Genomic DNA, 21020 nt, shown 5'->3' with positions numbered 1-21020 from the left:
CTAAATTCGAGTGAAGGATTCGAAGTAAAAAAACTTCGAATTTCAAAGTATTTTTTGGGCTACTTCGACCATCGAATGGGCTACTTCGACCTTCGACTACGACTACGAATCGAAGGATTCGAAGGAAAAATCGTTCTACTATTCGACCATTCGATAGTCGAAGTACTGTCTCTTTAAACAAAACTTCGACCCCCTACTTCGGCAGCTAAAAACTACCGAAGTCAATGTTAGCCTATGGGGTAGGTTCCCATAGGCTTGCCTAAGTTTTTTTGATCGAAGGATATTCCTTCGATGGTTGGATTTAAATCCTTCGAATCGTTCGATTAGAAGGATTTATTCGTTTGATCGAAGGAATAATCCTTCGATCGTACGATCGTAGCATTTGCGCTAAATCCTTCGACTTCGATATTTGAAGTCGAAGGATTTCAATTCCTAGTCGAATATCGAGGGTTAATTAACCCTCGATATTCGACCCATAGTGAATCAGCCCCTTAGTATTATTATAGAATGGCTCATTCTAAGCAACATTTTTATAATGCACAAGTGCAGTGTAAAATATGAGCAGCAAATCAGGAGTTTGCATGGTGTAAAATTACATCACTCAATGCAATATTGTACACAGCTTGTTACATAGTTTTTTCAGTGAATTTAATTTGACACAGGAGAATAAATATGCAGAACCAGGCCAACCTGGGCAGGCGCCCTAGGCAACCTGGCTGGCCACGGCGCCGGCTGAGTGCGCGCTCGATTGCGCATATGCGAAACTGCACGCATGCACAGAAGCGCATTTACATGACACATACCAGCGGCAGTCCGGGAGAGACAGGACCAGACATGGGGTAGGCGACAGAGCAGGTACGTGCCTGGCTCCCCCCCAGCTTTGCGCCCTAGGCACATGCCTACTCTGCCTACCCCTAGTTCCGGCCCTGTAAATATGCCCCTTAATGTAATAAAAATATGCAAATTATGATAGCTGATATTGCTGAATACAGATAACTATGACTATAATTTACATATTTATTTGACAGACTCAATGACAAATTCTTTTAGTATCTGCACTAATCCTCCTGTTATGAAGACCAGTGGTACTGAGTAGGTACTAGGGGGGCACCAAATACAGGATTTGGTTTGGGATCTGGCCAAGATTCTGCCTTTTTCGGCAGGATTCGGATTCTGCTGAATCCAAGTGCCTGGCTGAACTGAATCTGAATCCAAAAAATCGTGTGACTTTTTGTCACACCACCAAGGAAGTAAAACATTTTCTAACTTGGAGCTGTGTGCAAGGTTCTCTTCGCCCTTTCCCCCATAATTTACATATGCAGATTAGGGTTTGTTCGGTATTCACCCGAATCCTGAATACTTTGTGAAAGAAACAGTGGATTATATATTATTATATATTAATATATTTAATATGAATGTTATATTTATTTAAAAAAATGCAGAACTTATTAAAATGGGTGGTCTACTATTATCCAAAAGTTGTTCCTTTCCGTGTAGGGAAAAAAGTCTTATGATATTGAAAGTGACACTGCAAACAATAATGTAAAAACCTATTATCCATTGACCTATCTGTAATTTTCACCACGTTTAAGTCTGCCAAAAGAGAGCTGAAACTTACCAATTTTATGGAAAATATTACATAATTGAAGGCTTCATTAACTATACAATTCCAAATTTGCACCCTTCAGAGCCCATGCCCAAAGCACCTGCATCTGGTTCAACGGCTGTGGTCTGCAATTCGCACAAAATTAAATATATAGTGCAAGGTATAGAGTGCAGCACTGCTGGGCAAAAGCCAGCCATGCACTTAACATACCTAACTACTCCCTGGTAATTCATATTACCTGAGGATATCCCCATAAAAAAGGCGTAATGAGACATGCTGAATTGGCAAAACAATAATTCATGCCAGTTAATAAATATACCATTATGCAAATGCTGATTTTATAAATGTATTTAATTGTTTCTTATAAAGCAGTGATGGGAGCTATAATAAGACTGGTTCTATGATATAGTTAAAGAAAAAAAAAAGTTGACTCTGATGACACTGCCATAACCAGGGAGGTAACAAGATACACATAGAGCAACCAATAAGATGCTTCTTTTAAACAGGTGACCAGTAAATGCTACCTGCTGGTTGGTTGCTATGGGTGATAAGAATTGTAGCAAACTTTGCTAGAAATTTGGCCCATATGGCTTACCATACACAGTGGGGCACATTTACTATTGGTCGAATATCGAGGGTTAATTAACCCTTGATATTCGACCCTCGAAGTAAAATCCTTCAACTTCGAATATTGAAGTCGAAGGATTTACCGCAAATTCTTCGATCGAAGGAATAAACGATTCAAAGGATTTTAATCCATCGATTGAAGGATTTTCCTTCGATCAAAAAAAGCTTAGAAAGCTTATGGGGAAGGTCCCCATGGGCTAACATTGGTGCTCGGTAGGTTTTAGGTGGCGAAGTAGGTAATCAAAGTTTTTTTTAAAGAGACGTAGTCGAAGGCCAAAGTAGCCATTTCGATGGTCGAAGTAGCCAAAAAAAACTTCGAAATACGAAGTTTTTTTCATTCTAATCCTTCACTCGAGCTAAGCAAATGTGCCCCAGTCTGTATATTACAACATTTTGTTCTGTTTTTTGCTGGTGGGTGATCAGTGATGTTAAAACTATATGCTCAATCTTTACAACACCGGAGACATCAACTAACTAATTATCCATGGCATTGTTTGTCAGTGTGGCACTTTATGAAATGCATTCAGATATCACTCAGCAGGGTCACCATCGGTAGGGCACAGGGGTTACAGTTGTACCAGGCCCAGGCCTAAATGGGGTTGTACTGCACTTTTTGAATTTGCCAGCCCCTCTTGACAGCACAAAAATACCCGAAATTGAAGTCCTGAAGCAACAAAGCCAGGAATGGGTTTTAAGCTTCCATATTTGTGTGGGTTTTTGATGTGTGAAGGCCTGTGGTGGGTGGGGCTCCAGAAATTTTTGTCCTGATTTCTGATGGGGATGCTTAGGCATGCTAATGAACTTCTACACCACATGGTAATCCCACTGTGCTCACGTGTTTTGTTTGGAGAGAAGTGTTACATACTAATCCTAACAATTTTCAGAAAAATCTTCTCACATACACTAATTAAATCTGTGTGAATATTTCTCTGACCTACCAGCCTTAGAAGTGGTGTATGAAAACTATCTGCTATAAAAAGAAGTTAATTGAAAGTTTTTCCACAACACAATGGGGAATGTTGGGCAGTAGCGTTCCTAGAGAGGGGTGGGCCCTGGTGCGTGACGCGCAGCCAGGATCAGCCCCCCTCCGTACGGCTGAATTTTAGTGGCACGCTGCGCTGCCAGGGGGATTTCAGTGGCGTGCGCCGCTGCCGGGGGGCCCTGAGGGGGTGCGGGCCCTGGCCCGCTCGCACCCCCTGCTCCCCCGGTAGTTCTGCCACTGATGTTGGGATTCATAAAAAATACCTATTGGTTTTTAGCTTTGGCTGAACTCTTTGTATAGTTTAGAATAACTGTTGGCTGTAAGGTTACATCTCCCTTTAATGAGCTTTCAAAACTCAATGAGACTAATGACATCGCCTTGCCAGAAAAAAATCTGATATTTTTACTGCTCATTATCTTATTCAGCATTTCAGGGATTAAGGCTGTCTTCAGTCTAACAGTGGCCTCTGACCTTTTCAGTGCAATAGCTTCAAAAGTTGGTCAGTGGTCTGGTATCTCTCAGAAGAAACTGTGTTGTATCATCACCTAATAGCATCATGGGACTTCATTCCCTGTCCTGATTTACAAATGTCTTCATTTTAAGCTTTGCACAAACATAAGCTTTACTATTAGGGTGGTGGCACACGTAAAGTTTAGGGGGAGATTAGTCGTCCAGCGACAAATCTCATATTCTAATCGCCCCAAAATGCCTTCCTGCTGGCAAGAATGTGAATCGCCGGAGGGATGGCATTTGGATCGATTCGTTTTCCGATGTTGCCTGAAGTTGCCAAAAATAGGGGTAGGCAGGTGGAATTTGTGTGGGGTATTTCTGAGGGGTTAGGTGTGTGGACTGAGCAGTTGGGGGGGAGGGAATTAGTATGGGAAAAAGGTGGGGGTGTTTGCAGTGCACTGGGCCAAGTAGTATTTTCCTTGGGTGACCAGCTATGAAGCAACAACCAGATCCAGGCTTATGTCCATATTGCCCATTGCTAAACAGATGCATTGCTGCTTACTGCGTACTAGCCATAAGTACCATCAATGTGCACTTAATTTTGCATTCATTCTTTGCATTTGTGCTTGCATTTGTAAATGAGCTGTCCTGTCTGAATTTATATTTGTGTACCACCGTTTATTAATCTTGTGTTCCATATTTTAAGGCTTGATTATATCTTGTAGAATGCTGGAAGCTGAGCAACATCTGAGCAACCACTTAATGGGAGGAGATGCCATTTTGCTGGCTTTCCTCATAGATAACAGCTGTAAACCATTCTTATTAATGCTCCAGGGATATTTATATTAATAGACACTAAGGAACTTGCCTTTGAAAAGTGAAAGGATCATGGCAAGATGAATTAGAAGATGAAATGCCTATGCATGATGTGATCTATGTCTTCATGCTTTTATTTCTGTTTAAGAAAAAACATGCAGTAATGACATGCCTTTAACATTTGAGTAGCTCATGATTAAGTACCTACTTTTATTTTATTCATGGTACAGTTGTCGGCTATACATAGGGAAGATCACTTTTATGGGTTTCGCCTTATTCTTGTAGGTCTTACTACTTTATATAGAGGCATCTCTGACTGTCCGACGACAGTATCCTGCTTCCCAGATGTATTTTTGACTGAGAAGACAATGTTGTTCTACTTTGTAAAGAAGGTATAACTGCAAAAGGGAACTAAGCAAAGGAAAATAGAATTCTAGTTTGAAATCTCCTGATTTCAAGCCAAACAAATGTCACCTTTGCAAATAGTTGCCAACACTGGAAACATAATATGCATTTCCATGTAGTTCTTTTCCTTCCATTTCAGGCCGATAGCCTGCTTACAGTCAAAGCAACCCAGGGTGGAGAAACTCCATCAAGGACTTCAAGCTTAACGATTATTAAAGGAATCATTAACCTAAGAGACAAATTAGTTCTTATCCCTAGGATGGCTTAGGTGAGCAATATATGCAAAGTTTGGGGGAGATGGAATATGAATGAGGAGAAGATGGGATGTATGGGACAGCAATATGAGGAAGGAGTGAGAGAAGTGGGGAAAGTTATATGAGTGGGTACAAGAAAGCCAACTGATGGCAGGTTGGGTTGTGTGATGATAAATATAGGTATGGGATATTTTAACTAGAATGGGTTGGACCTGTGGTTTTCCAGACGCAGTGTTTTACCTTAATTTGGATCTCCATGCCTTAAGGGGCATATTTATTATGTGGTATAAAAAATGGCAGTATAATACACCACACATCACCAGTCTTCGCTGTGTAAAAACGGTTTCTCGTTTTCTCTTAGCGTGACTTCCGCCAGAAGCAATGTAAAATAATCGAGGCAAAAATGGAGTTCACATGGCTTTAAAAAAAACACCTTGATAAATTCACCATTTATTTTACACAGCTTTTTATACCATTTTTTGGTGAATTTCATTTTACACAACATAATAAATATGTCCCTAAGTGTACCAAAAAATATATATATTTACATTTTATAAACTCAACTGTATTATTATTATCAATAATTATGGATTTTGCAGCTCAGTTATCATCAAGCACAAGTTAACTGTTATATTATCACAGAGAAAAGAAAAATTATTTAAAAAATGTAATGATTTGCTTAAAATTATTTATAATTCAGACCATTCTTCCTAATCTCCATATAAGAGATCCCATATCTGTATAAGACATGGTACGGCTTATATGAAAGGTTGACTGACCAGGCATCGGGACTAGTGATGAGCGAATTTATTCGCCAGCCATTACTTTTTACATATTTCGCCATGTGCAAATTTTTTTCTCGAAACTGAGGCAAAGATTTGCTGCAAATAAATGGGAATAAAAAAAACGCCCATTGACTTTAATACAGTATGAAAAAAAGTCTGGCATAAGAAAAAAATGCCCATTGACTTAAATGCATTTGGAGCGAGAAAAATGGTTGCGCGCGTAAGCACCCATTTTCACAGTTTTGCAGGTTTTAAGTTTTGCATCACTAATCTAGACATTTATCTTGTAAATTCCCTCCTAATTTCATGTTACAGTATAAATCTAGTGTCATTGCTGATAGGGAACACATATGCATCATTTACACATAACATATGCCTACCTCTGAACATGTGAGTTTTAAAAAAGCATGAATATATAATGTATCATGGAATTTCTAGATAGATTTATCATTTTCAATACTTTCAATACTTTGGTGCAATTCTGGTAAATGATATGATAACACATTTGCCATTTTTTTATAAATGTGACTTGTCATTTGCTGATGCCAATTTCCTGTATGTATATAACAAATATTACATATCTGTGAAAGCTTGCATGATTCCGTCATCAAATGTTTTTAACTTATGGCGATTCCAATTCACTCTAACAAAAAAGGTATTCTGAGGCAATTTCTTTCCTTTTCTTGCATTTCATCCCGAGATTTAGAATTCATATTAAGTCATCACATATCTGAACCTCACATATAACAGACAGAGGACAAGCATGCAATGATTTAGTCTACTATTAGGTTCAATGAACAGGTCACAGCAGATTCATCATTGACCAGACACAGGTTAATTATGCATAACATTCATTGCATTTCCCTATAGTTATGTGTAATGGGATTAAATTAGACAGAAAATGTCAATAATGAGTCAACTATCCAAGGTACAGCAATTGAACAGAAACATGCAAATTACGTACTGCTCCAAAATACTTTGGGTGGATGAATTAAGAACAGCACCTGGATATTTTTCCAGTAAGTTATCAGTTCCTTTCCTCTTGCATGTGGGGGGCTGGCTACTTATACAAACTCTTTAGGACATGTTTTTAAAGCTGTATAAAAAGTATTGCACAATAAATATGACCAGAGGGCCCTACTCCCATGAACTTACATTTATTACGTTTTTTGGCTTCCATCCCACTGGTTCATGTGGAACGCAAAGGGCAGATAATAATGATGATGATGGGTTTTTTCATTTGTTTTTTTTACTCGTACAAGGGAAGCTGTACACCCCACAAGGAGTTAAGTGGGGCAGTGTTTAATGCATCAGTTAGGTAACAAGTGGTGAGTCTTGGTTAACCCAGGACCCATTGGCAGGGGCTGTGTTATGCCAGATGATTTGTACAGGTATAGGATCCCTTATCCGGAAACCCGATATCCAGAAAGCTCCGAATTACGGGATGGCTGTCTCCCATAGACTCCATTTTATCCAAATAATCCAAATTTTTTAAAATGTTTTGCTTTTTCTCTGTAATAATAAAACACTAGCTTGTACTTCATCCCAACTAAGATATAATTAATCCTTATTGGAAGCAAAACCAGCCTATTGGGTTTATTTAATGTTTAAATTAATTTCTAATAGACTTAAGGCATGAAGACCCAAATTACGGAAAGATCCGTTATCCGGAAAACCCCAGGTCCTGAGCTTTCTGGATAACAGGTCCCATATATGTATAAGTTATTAAGGAAGAAGGTGCATGACTGAGGTTACACTCAGTGATCCAGGTAACTCTGCTCTCTGAATCTGCACTGCACATTGTGATGGCATGGCAAGCACCATTTGTGTGTACAAGAGTGACAGAGATTCTTCTCCTTTGTTACTTATTTGAAGTACATAGTAACCTGGGACCATTACTGCTGGAAAGATTTCATCAAGGATCATTGTACTGGGAAGAAAGTAATTTTGTACTACTGCAAAATATGTGGCACCCCTGTGCATGTTTTGCACATTAATTTAATATTTGACCCACAACCCATAACTTTTAATATAGGTTTTACTAAAACGACATTATGTTGACAGCTACGGCCGTCCAAAATGTCATATTTTGGATCCAAACTGAATTAAGTTTTCAGACCTTGTCGGAAAAAAAGTTGACATATGTATTATTTGTGTGTGCTGCAGTATATTCAGTGTCGGACTGGCCCACCGGGATACCAGGAAAACTCCCGGTGGGCCAAGGTGTCAGTGGGCCCTAATGCTGGTAAACCTTTGGCCTATTTCATGGCCATTCCCTATTCTATGAGAACAAAGAGGCTAAATAGATGAAATAATAGATTATAGTATGTAAAGAAAACAAACTAGAAGAATAGAGGTTAATTGAGGAGATAAAGAATATTAGTACTGAGAGTGGGCCCCTGGTCTAAGGTTTTATGGTGGGCCCCTGGTCTAAGGATTTTGGGTGGGCCCCTGGTGTCCCAGTCCGACACTGAGTGTATTCAGCTATTGCTCTACTATTACTCTGACATGAGCAAAGAGGAGAGTGATAAAAAAAACTTTATAAATTTGGAAAATGTAAAATAAATTGGACAATATCCAAATACATCTAAGGTAATACTACAAGCAGGAGTGGAATTCCAGACAATGATAATCTCAGGGGCTGTCTGCCTTCCGTCATTTTAAAATACCAATGTTGTAGCTCATAATTAGCTGCAAGCACTTAAAACTGGGAAGAGATGTCAGTTTAATATATGTTTTTTTTCAGTAAGCCCCAGGGAGTAAGGAGAAACAGAAAACTCTATCAGACTTCAATTACAAATGATGTGTTTTTGTGTTGGCTCTTGAACAGTTTCTAACAACCACTTTAACCAGTTGTGAGTGACCTAATTGAAAAAAGCATTTTAATTCTGTCTGATTATGTCCTTGATAACTGAGTTACGAAAGAAATCGATCCCATCATCTCTGGAATCCAAAGTCATGACTAAGTCAGTCAGAAATAAATAAAGATGGATTTCACCAGGAAGACACTTGTGATTTAGTTCCTAGTCTGTATAAAGATATACCTTAAAGCTTTTTCATTATAGGCTTAATTGACATCTTATATGTAATGACCCTTGAAGGGGCAAATAATGAAGCATTTATAAATTTGAAGGCAGTTACATGCAGATTTGCATAATAAATAAAACAAAGTAGGTACTAGGGAAGCACCGAATCCACTATTTGGAATTCGGATGAATCCCTGAATCCTTAGTAAAAGATTTGGCTGAATACCAAACTGAATCTGAATCCTAATTTGCATATGCAAATTAGGGGTAGGAAAGGCAAAAGTGGGCAAAACATGTTTTACTGCCTTGTTTTGTAATGTAAAGTCACATGATTTCACTTCCTGTCCCTAATTTGTATATGCAAATTAGGATTTGGATTCGGTTTGGCCAGGCACAAGGATTCTGCCGAATCCAATTTCTGCTGAAAAAAAGACGAATCCTGGTCGAATTCCAAACCGAATCCTGGATTTGGTGCATCCCCAGTAGCTACTCCTGCTTTTGGGGCAGACTGTGTGAAAAAGTAAAGCAATGCAAAAATATTATGAGAATTGTTTCCCAGAAATGTATAATTGTATTGATGTATAAAAGAGTGGTTGACCCCTGTCAAAACTGATGGCCCCTTGACAGGATAATCTGCCAAGTGGGCAGGTTATCTATTTCCATTATGTAAAGTGCAAATGTAAGGTTAGAGGTAGCAGACGTCAACACACATTTTATTTTTTAGAATCCCAGCAAAGCCTCAGCTGTAGAGTGTTATTATAACTTGCAGGTCATTGTATATAAGGACCCTGGAATCTCTCAGCTGCCTGACACTCAGTGACCATGAGGTCATTCATAAAATGGATTGGTGTTGAGCTGAAGGATTTATCCCATTCCCATCATTTTGACTAAACAGCTAATTTACTATGTAATTATCCATCTACATCATTATTTTTAAAAGATGGATGACAGGGATACACCTGTAACAGTAATGCTTCTAATTACAAATTTGGCGGAGAATGTGTTTGGTAGGTTTCAGCTTCCTCTTTATGTGACAGAAAGAGGATTTTTTTTTTTAAATTGCTAAAATATGAAGAAGTAAAAATAAGACATAGCGGAGATGGAAATAGGGTTTTCATTAAAAAAAAAAGTTATTTTGAATGAAATTACTCTTATACAGTATAACATAGAAAGTATGTAAACATCCAGCTAAATTCTGAAATGAAAACATGCTGTAATTCTACATCTGAAAAGGGAGAGACTCACAACCCTCTGAAGTGTGAAAAGTAGTTACATGTGATTAAGGGACTTTACCAAGTAAAAATGTAATAGTGTTCATATATCAAATGAAGACACTAGTATTAAATATAATCACCCATTTGAGGTGCTTGCACCTACCTACACATCCTGGAAGGTGCCAGTTAGTCTTAGTGTAACAGCTCTATGGTACAGTCTGCTTCATTTAAAGTACATTTTCATATTTAATTCTCACTTTATGCCTTATAAGCTTTATTAATTTACAAGAGCATTTGCTTGTTTGATAGAAAGCTGTCATGCTGTGTGCTTGCTATTGCAAGGTCAAAACTATCATCCATAGAATACATGGAGGCAACTATTCTTGCAAAAGAGCTATTATAACATCTAGAGTTCTTGCTTGGCATGTTCAAGACTTACCTTTGAACAAAGCATTCCAGGTGCAGGTGTAGTCTTACAAAAGGCAAACAAATCTTACATTGTTACCCATATCTATAACTGGTCAATAAAATATACATATAAATAGCAAGAACTGGGAACTCAACTTGGTATATATGTTCCAATTCTGGTGAATATTACACATTTTTCTATCCTGTTGTCTCTTTTATATGTTGCTTTATGTAGGGCATATTTTAAACTGTTAAGACAATATAATTTAACTAGGTTATATGTTACAAACCTGTCTAATAGTGATAGCCCTTACGATTACATCAGAAATGGTCTATGAAACAAGACCAGTTTCAAGTTTCTTTTTAAATACCCATTAAAGTGTCAGAGAAAATGTCATCCACCTGCTTTTATTTTAACTATTCTTACAAAATCCAGTAACCAGTCATAAATTCAGCTCAGTTTAGCATTCCAGCATTAGCCTGGCAATTACTAAAGTTCAGAGTCATTAATCTTAATTAACATGGTATTGTACAAAAAGATACTTTTGGTTTATTTACAAGATTCCTATAGGATTCTGGGAAGCAATGCCACAGCATGAAACAATGCAGCGCTTGGCTCCTGAGCAAAAGAAAAAGCATCTAACTACTGTAAAAAGAAATCATAAAAAAATCTGAAAAGGTAAATAAACATGGCTTAAACATTCTTGAACCGTGAATAATAATAATTACCAGTATTCTAACCCAAGCATGGGAAACCACATCACTGTATAATGATACATTTCAAAGCATGTTTTTTCCTGGAATAGGTATCACAGACAATTTAATACAGCAGTAATTCTAAGTTTGACCAGGGATTCTGAACATTTTTTCAGGAAGGGTTCATATACTGGATTACTTCTGCTGATACAGGTATGGGACTTGTTATCCAGAATGCTCAGGACCTGGGGTCTTTAAAATCATTTAATCATTAAAAAAAAAACCCAACAGGATTGTTTTGCCTCCAGTAAGTATATATTTGTTTATTTTATTATTACAGAGAAAAAGGAGATAATTTTTAGAAATGAGCGTAATTGTACTGTTTTGCCGAAAAATGTACAAAACTACGAAAATGAATTGAAGTCAACGCATATTAAAGTCAATGGTTGTTTTTTTCTTAAGGTGACTTTTTTGTCCAAATGCATTAATGGGCATTTTTTTTGTCACAGTGAAATTACGCTAAAATATTTGCAGATGGCAAAATGCAGAATTTCGTCGTGAATCCCTGGCTGGCAAAAACATTTCCCATCACTAATAATTTTTAAAAATGTGGATTAATTGGAAAAAATGGAGTCCATGGAAGATGGCCGTCTATATTTCAGAGCTTTCTGGATAACAGATTTCCGGATAATAGATCCCATACCTGTATTGACAGTCATAACTAAAAACAGTTGTAATGTTTTATCTTTAAAACATAGTACTTTTCTATATAAAAGCTTTGGAGTGCCGTAAAAGATGCATGAGGAGCAAGGAGGTCCTGAAAAACATTTCTGTCTGTCCATTTTTTATTTCCTTTCTCCGGATCTGTTCACATCTGCACTGAATATGCATATAGGTGGGGAGATGATTAAGCAAGCCCCCAAAAAATCCAACAAAGATTTTGATAATCTGTCCTTACACCCCCAATATTTCCCCCTTTTATTTGTCCTCTTTTAAACAACCTCAACATTGATTGCCTTTCTTTTTAGTTTCATTGGTCTATTCATTTTACTAGTTTAGTTGCACATCTCTAAAGTCTTTCCAACTCATTAATATTCTTCTTTAGGCTAGGGCCACACTGCACAGATCTCTGCTTTTGAAGAAACTGTCTTGCTGCCAGGCCCAGATTTAGGTAAAGGCCCCCTAGGCCCGGGCCTACGGCGGCAAGATGTTAGGGACGGCAAGCAGGGCCTTAACATGACATCTCTTCATCAGCTTGCGTACACCGGCCGCTGCTGCTTCTCCTGGTTCCGGCGCCAGCGCGCCTGTCAGCACTCAGCCGAGCTCTCTACTCTGGCCGCGGTGCAGATGATCGCTTCCGGGCAGTCAGTGTGCACACGGCACGCAGCGCACGCTGTGCGTGGTGATGTCATCACGTCACGTGACTGCGTATGCGTCACTTGGCGCCAGCGGCCAGCCAGCCTCACTAAGCCTGAGCTGAGCTTACTAGAACATGGTGCTAGTCTTTTCAGAAGTTGGCCCATCAAGTAAGTTAAAAGGAGAATAAAGACAGAAAAATAATTTGGTGTTCTTTTATTTGATAACCCTGCAGTCTAAAGTTTATTACACTAAAATTGGCCAGATATTTATTGAGTAAGGATTTCATTGTGCTGTTAATGTGGTCCTACCCCAATTGGTCCGTTTAGGCCTCCAATGTAAACCTATTTGTTGGCCCAGGCCAAAGCATTGTATCAGCCCAATATAGGCTCCAAGTCTGGTTCAAACTTGACAGAATTAGCCGCACTCACAGTTCTTATATAAATGAAGATATTTATTAAAAAGAGAACACTGACGTTTCGGCTGGAACACCAGCCTTTCTCAAAGAAAGAAAGGCTGGTGTTCCAGCCTTTATATAAGACCTGTGAGTGCGGCTACTTCTATCAAGTATATATATATATATATATATATATATATATATAGAGATGTTCCGCACACCATAAGTGGCAAAAGACCTGGGTGCTAATCCAAAAGATAAATGGATACAGGTGCAGGGTGGGACAGCACTCCAAGGATTTGAAGACAAGGATATAATGTCAAGAAAGTGAGCAGGTTTATTCAATCCGACGTTTCAGTTCCACACAGGAACTTTCTTCAGTTCCTATATATATATAGTCAACTACAAGAGTCCTCTGCACTCAACCCATTATCAATATATTTAAGACAGAGACATTTTGTGCATACTGCTACTAAAAAATGCCTTACCCTTTAAACAACACAGGGATTGTTTGTCCATATATTGCAATATATTTAAGCTGGCCAACTACGTCAAAGTCATCCCATATCTGGCCAGTCCTACGCTTCATTTTCATCTGATTCATTAAGAATTCAATTGCTTAATTATACGTTTTACAAAGGGACTAAGTTTTACCTGCAACTTACTTGCTGCTTTCAAAGTAAAACTCCCAAACTTGGCTGCCCTTTTATTAGACACCAGTGGGATCACCTGACTATAGCTGGGAAGGGTAGTTTTGTGGTCACACCCTCACTGCACCCCCGCCTAATGGTTTTAAAAAATAGTGGTGAGCACAACTTTCCCTTGTTTGTTATATATATATATATATATATATATATATATATATATATATATATATATATATATATATATATATATATATATAATACACAAAAGCCATGACTATCTTGTTAATGATATCCTTATAAACGGTGAGTTCTGATGTCATCAGTTATAAACGGTGAGTTCTGATGTCATTTCTGTCACATGACTCACTAAAACTTGTGTATTATAATAAATAAAGTACCCCCAGTTGCAAAATATGAGGATATTGGAAGTTACCTCGGAGTTCCATGACCTGTATAAAAACACTCGGACTTCGGCCTCGTGTTTTTATATGGTCATGAAACTCCTCTGGAACTTATAATATCCTTATATTAAACAAGAGGGGGTACTTTATTCACTATATATATATATATATATATATATATATATATATATATATATATATATATATATATATATATATGAATTCTATTGATGAAAAACTTCATTATAAATGCAAAAAAACTGACCAATAAGAATTCTGATTCCAGCACCATGTCAGGCATCTTTCTGTTATCTTACATATAGAGATAATTAAGTCAGTTTATTTCTTCATTATATGACACTGGAATCAGACATGGGGATAAAGGACATACTTGTTCAGTGATGGGAAACTGGGCTTAAAGCTTCCAACTCCAATTATAGGAACAAAGAAGAGGGAGCTAGATTGATACAGATCAGGTGGATTCTCATTGGAAGATTTTTTTGCATTTTACTGCAGCCGCTGGCTATTGAGATTTGGGAAAAAGTTTTGTAATAGTTTTATTGTGCAATATTGCTTTAAGAATACAACCCTGATGTTGGTGGACTACAGCTCCCAGCATGCCTCAACCTTCACTATATGTTACATTATTCTGGGATTTGTAGTCCAGCAACAAAGTTTGGTTGATCAGTGCAGTGCAGCAGGGTTTACTACCCCTTTAAGCCTCTGAAAGGGGGGGAAAATCCTTCTTGACTCCAAGATGCAATGGGACCAGTCCCTGGATCAACTGTACTATGAGCTATCTTCCATAAACCGTTCTGTATTCCCTCACTTGCTAAACACCATCCAACCCCTTCTTATACCTATCTAATGTATCAGCCTGTACAACTGATTCAGGGAGACAATTCCGCATCTTCACAGCTCTCACTGTAACAAACCCCTTCCTAATATTTAGTAGGAACCTCTTTTCTTCTATTCAGAATAAAGGACATCACTAACATTAGTTTGAATCAAGTTTGTGTGGTTTGAATCGAGTTTATGTGATTTGAAGCGTGGCAGTGTGGGAGGGTATGTTGCATGGTTTCTCTAGGTCAGTGCTGTCCAAGTTCTGTGGTATCGAGGGCCAAAATTTTACTGGCCTATGTGGAGGAGGGCCGATAATGGAAGTCAGTGTTGGCCACTCCCCCTTTTAAACCACACCCACTGTAAACCACACCCATATTACAACAAGAATTTTTAAGATCATATCCACATTAACGGTGGTAGCACACCAAAAAACCAAATGGTTGGTGCTTACTGCAGGGAAATCCCTCATCACTCATATGTGAAAAATTGAAGTCATGTTAAAACATACCCTTTAATCCATATGCCTCATCCTCCCCTGTGGATAATACAACAACCCCCCCAACACATGATTAAACACCTTAGGGCCCTTAACAACAATTTCCAAATGCTAACAAACCCCAAGAACAAACCCTAACAGTCTTACATTCCACAGGTAGCATAGGGCAAGCAGAGAATGGCACACACAAGCAGCACTGGGCAAGCAGAGAATGGCACATACAGGGAGGCAGTGCCGGGCCAAGGTATTTTTGCACCCTAGGCAAAGGCTTCAATCAGTGCCCACCCCACCCAGTCCTGCATTACCATTTTCCACCTTACCAGTCATATAGCCCCCTGTACCTGTGCCAGCACCTATCATATTGCCTCCATTTGTACCTATGCCAATGGCAGTCAATCCCTCAGATTGCCCCCAGGCCCCAATCTGTACCTGTGCCAGCATAAGACAAAACATCCATCATATTTTTACCCCCAATCTGTACCTATACCAGTGGCAACCAAAATAATCCATCATATTGCCCCAATTTGTATCTGTTCCAGCAGTAGCCAAAAATCAATCATATTGCCCTCAAACATCTGTGTACCTGTGCCAGCAGCCACCATATTGCCCCATGTACCTGAGCCAGCAGCAGCCAATCCCTTATATTGCCCCCAATCTGTATCTGTGCCAGCATCAGCCAAAAAATACACACTATTGCCTCCATATATGTACTTGTACCAGCAGCAGCCAAATATCCATCATATCATCTGTTTACCTGTGCAAGTAGCAGCCAAGATATTGCCCACAAATATGTACCTGTGTGTACCGGGAGTGATTCTGCCTGGAACAGGGGGTTTATAAAGTTGAAAAACTACTAAAGGCCAAGCGAATCAGGATTTAAAAAAGAAAGATAGGAAATTCCCCTTAAAAGTGTTCCCTGCCCCCATGATTGCGCCCTAGGTGGGGGCCTACTCTGCCTGCCCCTAGTTCCAGCCCTGCAGGGAGGGAAGGCAGAACAGAGCAGGAGACAAGTAAAGCTCTCAGTCTAATATGTACTACATACAGTGACACAGTGCTGGTGCCCCATTAGCATTTTGAATAAACTGTGAACAGGTGAACAATGTGGGCAGTTTCAGTTTGGGTCTCAGGTGTGAACACTACAGGCCTTTAGGATATAAACAATAGAGGTGTCACAAGTGTGAACAATGCAGGGGGATCACAGGTATGAACAATACAGGGGATTCGAGTCTGAATTTGAGGTTTAAACAATGCAGGGTGCAGTTTATCTCTACAGTGATACCTTTTAAATTTTACATATGGTAAACAGTCACAGCATCTGGGGGCCCAAAGAAGGGCGTGTAGCGCGCCGCATGCGGCCCGTGGGCCACCAGTTGGACAGCCCTGCTTTAGGTCATTGCCAATAATAGAAATTATAGCTATAACTTTATGGGTGTCTTTTTCACCCTTATCTACTGTTACTATGAAAAACAAAACAACGGGGAATTTTGTGTGATGTAAGAAACTTTTCTGAGGCGGCCGTTGCATTCACCGATTGAGTATTTTCTTTTAGCTTTCCTGTGACATGGCTGACAAAAGAAAAAAACTTAGTGGGTTTGCATATCGCAAGCTTGCCAAAGAAAAAGCTAGAAAGCAAAGTAATGAACTGGAGCATACACGAAAAATGAGAAAAAGAAAGCTAGTAGAGTAGATCTTGATGTTATACCTGAAGAGGTTGAATCTTCTGAGTCATCTTGTTCTTCATCTTATGTAAGAACAACAGATATTACAGAGGAAACCTCACACAAGGAAGATGTTTCTGCAGAACAGGCAGATAATTCAACCTTAATGACAACTGCTGAAGGAACTCAAGAAGAACCATGTGAGGAAATCTCTTCACCAAGTTCAATGATTCTTGAAAATAAGAGTTTTGAGGATAACCTAAACTTTTCTTCTGATCCTGTTGACTGGGATAAACAGAATGAAAAGCTGAAAGATTTCGTAGCTTTTCATGGTGTCAATCAAAACAAGGAGGCCGACTTCTCATCATCCGTCAGGCACTATCCTGACAAAAGCAGGTGTATGTCTGATACAGTGTTTAAAAGTGAACGGCCATACTGAGAATCTATACCTCGACCATGGCTAGTATATTCTATTGAGTAAGAAGATTTTTTGTGCAGCTTGCTATCCATATAGTGGAATCGGCATGTTAGCACATGAAGGATTCAATGATTGGAAAAATGCATCCATTCGACTAAATGAACATGAAGAGTCAAAGTTTCACAAAGACTGTTATTTGCAGATGCAAAACAGGGCAAAAATTAGTGGCAGAGTTGACCAGCTTTTTCTTGAGAAGCAAAATCAAGAAATAGAATACTGGAGGAATGTCTTAAAAAGAGTTGTTACGGCTGTGAAAACATTGTCATCGCGAGGTTTGCCATTCAGAGGTACAGATGAAAAGTTTGGGTCACTTACAAATGGCAATTACTTGATGCTTCTAGAAGCAATAGCTGAACATGACCCCTTTCTGGCTGAGCACATCAAAAAGTATGGAAACACTGGTTCTGGCAGTACATCATACTTGTCCAAAACTGTATGTTATGAATTCATTGATGTTATAGCCTCCAGTGTGCTAGAAGTTATCATAAATGAAGCAAAGCAAGCAAAATATTACTCAATAAGTGTTGATTCAACTCCAGATGTATCACACACAGACCAGCTTGCCTTCGTTATTCGCTATGTTAACAATGATGGCATCCCCAAAGAAAGGTTCATTAAATTCATTCCAAATGTGGGTCATAAAGCTGAAAATTTGTTCAGTGCAGTCATGGACATTCTGAAAGAATACCATATTGATATAATGGATTGCAGAGGACAGTCATATGACAATGCTAGCAACATGTCAGGTACCTATTCTGGTCTTCAGGCTCGAATTAAACAGGTGAATCCTCTAGCTGTATACATCCCATGCTCTGCACACTCGCTAAACCTTGTTGGAACTAGTGCTGCAGAAAGTTGCAGGGAAGCAGTTTCTTTCTTTTACATTCTGCAACAACTATACAACTTATTCTCTGCATCCACTGCAAGGTGGGAAATGTTGATCTCTCATTTACAACGCAAGGCTACAGTAGTTAAGAATTTATCTACTACGCGGTGGTCAGCAAGGAGTGATGCATGCCTCAGTCTGAGAAGATCATGGAAGGAGATCATAGAAGCACTGGATGCAATAGACGATGATGTTTCTCAAACACCAACAACTCAAAATCAGGCTGCAGGACTAAGCAAAAACTTGCAAAAGTTAGAGACTGCCATCATGACAGTATTTTGGAGCTTCATTTTAGAGCGGTTTAATGCTACAAGCAAACGCTTACAGTGTGTGAATATTGACATTGGTACAGTTGTAAAGCTTTATGATGGTCTCACCACACTTGTGCAAGATACCTGGGATGAATTTGAAAGGTTTGAGAGAGATGCTAAGGAATTATCTGGGTTAGAAGATTATGATTCATCTACTGCAAGACCAAGAAAGATAAAATTGCCATTTGATGTCAGCCCCCAAGGACACATACAACTATGCCCAAGAGATAAATTCAGGGTTAATACTTTCCTCCCTATACTGGATAAACTGTCCCATGAGCTTAGAAGGAGAGCAGATGCTTATAAATCACTGAACAGTAATTTTGGCTTATTTGAAAATATGAGCATGCTTAGCAATGAGGATTTGCTTGCCCAAGCAAATCATCTGTGCAGTCAGTACCCAAATGACTTGGATGACAAACTGCCTAATGAATGCCTGCATTTCTGCTCTCGTTTAAAATGTATTGGTGCCCTGGACATCACTGTATCTCAGCTGCTGAAAACCATTGTTGAAGACTCACTGGATGTGATTTACCAAAATGTGTATGTAGCATTACGCATTTTTCTTTGCACACTTGCAACAAACTGCAGTGCTGAAAGATCCTTTTCTTGCTTAAAAGAGTGAAAAACTACCTGAGATCTTCTCTTAGTGAACAAAGGCTAAACAGCTTTGCTTACTTGCAATTGAAGCTGAGATTGTCAGAAAGTTTTCTTATGACAACATCATTGATAAGTTTGCAAAAATGAAAGTTCGTTCTAAAAGGCTTTGTTAATCCTAAAGTTTTCAGATTTTCTCAGACTACACTCCAAGATAATTTATGTTATTTTTTTTACTGTAATACTGTTTAATACATAATTATTTCCATTTTATTGTCTGTGTTATTTTATTTTGCATAAATGATTGGATAAAGATTCGCTTCCAGAAAATGCGGGGGGGGGGGCACAGTAGCTGGGCCTAGGGGGGCAAGAAGGGTAAATCTGGCCCTGCTTGCTGCTCCTCTTCTGCTGCACTGCATAAATGGAAGATTTTGCACTGAGCTCCGCAGCGCCTGCCTGCACCCGAGTGGAGGTAATGATCCCGGGTGCAGGCAGCACAGCGATCGAGCAGTGGGACATTATGGTTTTAATGCATTTGAAATAAAAGTTGAATTTTACCTATTTAAAGTGGCGTCCGGAAGTGCTTGCCTATTTCTCCTATACTCGACAGTGGATACTCGGCCTGTATTTCTCTGCAGGCTGAGATCTGTGTAGTGTGTCCCTAGCCTAAAGCTGAAAAACATTCAATAATAATTTTCTGATACACATGGAGGAGAAACAGGCAGATCTTGGTTTTCTTTTAATAGTACAAGTAGTGGTGACAGGTAGACCAGGTGCTGCTGGTCATTTTAAAATGACCTGTGTGAAGTTAGCGTGCAAACTGGTGCCAAAATTGCATATTAATATTCATAGCAAGGCCTTACTAGGGATCTATAAAGAAGCAACATGTCTCTTTATGCCCCATTTCTAAGCAAGATTTATATTATTTTAGTCTATGCAAAACAGTACTTAATTTTGTTTAGCAGACACTGTCTGACACTGCCTACAGATGCAAGGTCTGTTTATCTAAAATAATCCCCCTACACCTTCTCATTTCTAGGTGCTCACACTTTTACATTATAATAGTCTTGTCTACAATGGAGTAAAATGTATTACCAAATTTATTTACCATCTGGCACAAGCCACATCAAATTTAATATTTGGTATTTCGCGCATGCGCACATTTGGTTTTTCACGCTTGGCCAGGCTGCCTAGGGCGCCTGACCAGGTTGGCTCGGCACTGATTTTCCATGGAACAGAATTGCCTTCTCCATGGATAAAAAAATTATCAGTATTTAGTGATTACGGTATGCAAAATATTTTTTCAAAATTAAAGCCATACTGGTATTTGTGTTTTATGTTTAAACCATTCTAGCTGTTAACATATCAAATCAAATAACAGTATTCACAGTGAACTTGTATCCATTGAATTCCATTAAATTTGTGTCTCGTAACATGTATTCCCATTGTGTAACCTTCATTCATACTGCAACTTTGGAGTGAGTGGTATCTCCCCAATCACACTAACTGAATAACACTTCAATTCAAGTAATTTATGTATGTATTTTGCAGCCACATTCAATTTTGCATTTCAATTTCATATTTGAAATCCACCCATGTTTAAGGCTAATGCTTATGTATGAAAAAAAGCAGCTAGGATTCTCCCTGCAGGTATTTTACTGGCCTGCCCAATAAAATTGAT

General features: G+C 38.8%; 1 long non-coding RNA gene and 1 pseudogene across 1 annotated transcript; both read left to right on the top strand.

The window, feature by feature from the left end:
• The first annotated feature begins 15078 nt into the window (after positions 1-15078).
• Positions 15079-16870, top strand: LOC121401248. Its single transcript, XR_005966169.1, has 2 exons — positions 15079-15157; positions 16799-16870. It is a non-coding gene; the product is annotated as an uncharacterized LOC121401248 (long non-coding RNA).
• Positions 16871-17561: 691 nt separating this feature from the next.
• LOC121400673 lies at positions 17562-19515 on the top strand (annotated as a pseudogene).
• The last annotated feature ends 1505 nt before the right edge of the window (positions 19516-21020 follow it).

The sequence above is a fragment of the Xenopus laevis genome, chromosome 1L (assembly GCF_017654675.1).
Source record: "Xenopus laevis strain J_2021 chromosome 1L, Xenopus_laevis_v10.1, whole genome shotgun sequence".
Classification (NCBI taxonomy): domain Eukaryota; kingdom Metazoa; phylum Chordata; class Amphibia; order Anura; family Pipidae; genus Xenopus; species Xenopus laevis.
This window is presented reverse-complemented; position numbering and strand designations above follow the sequence as displayed.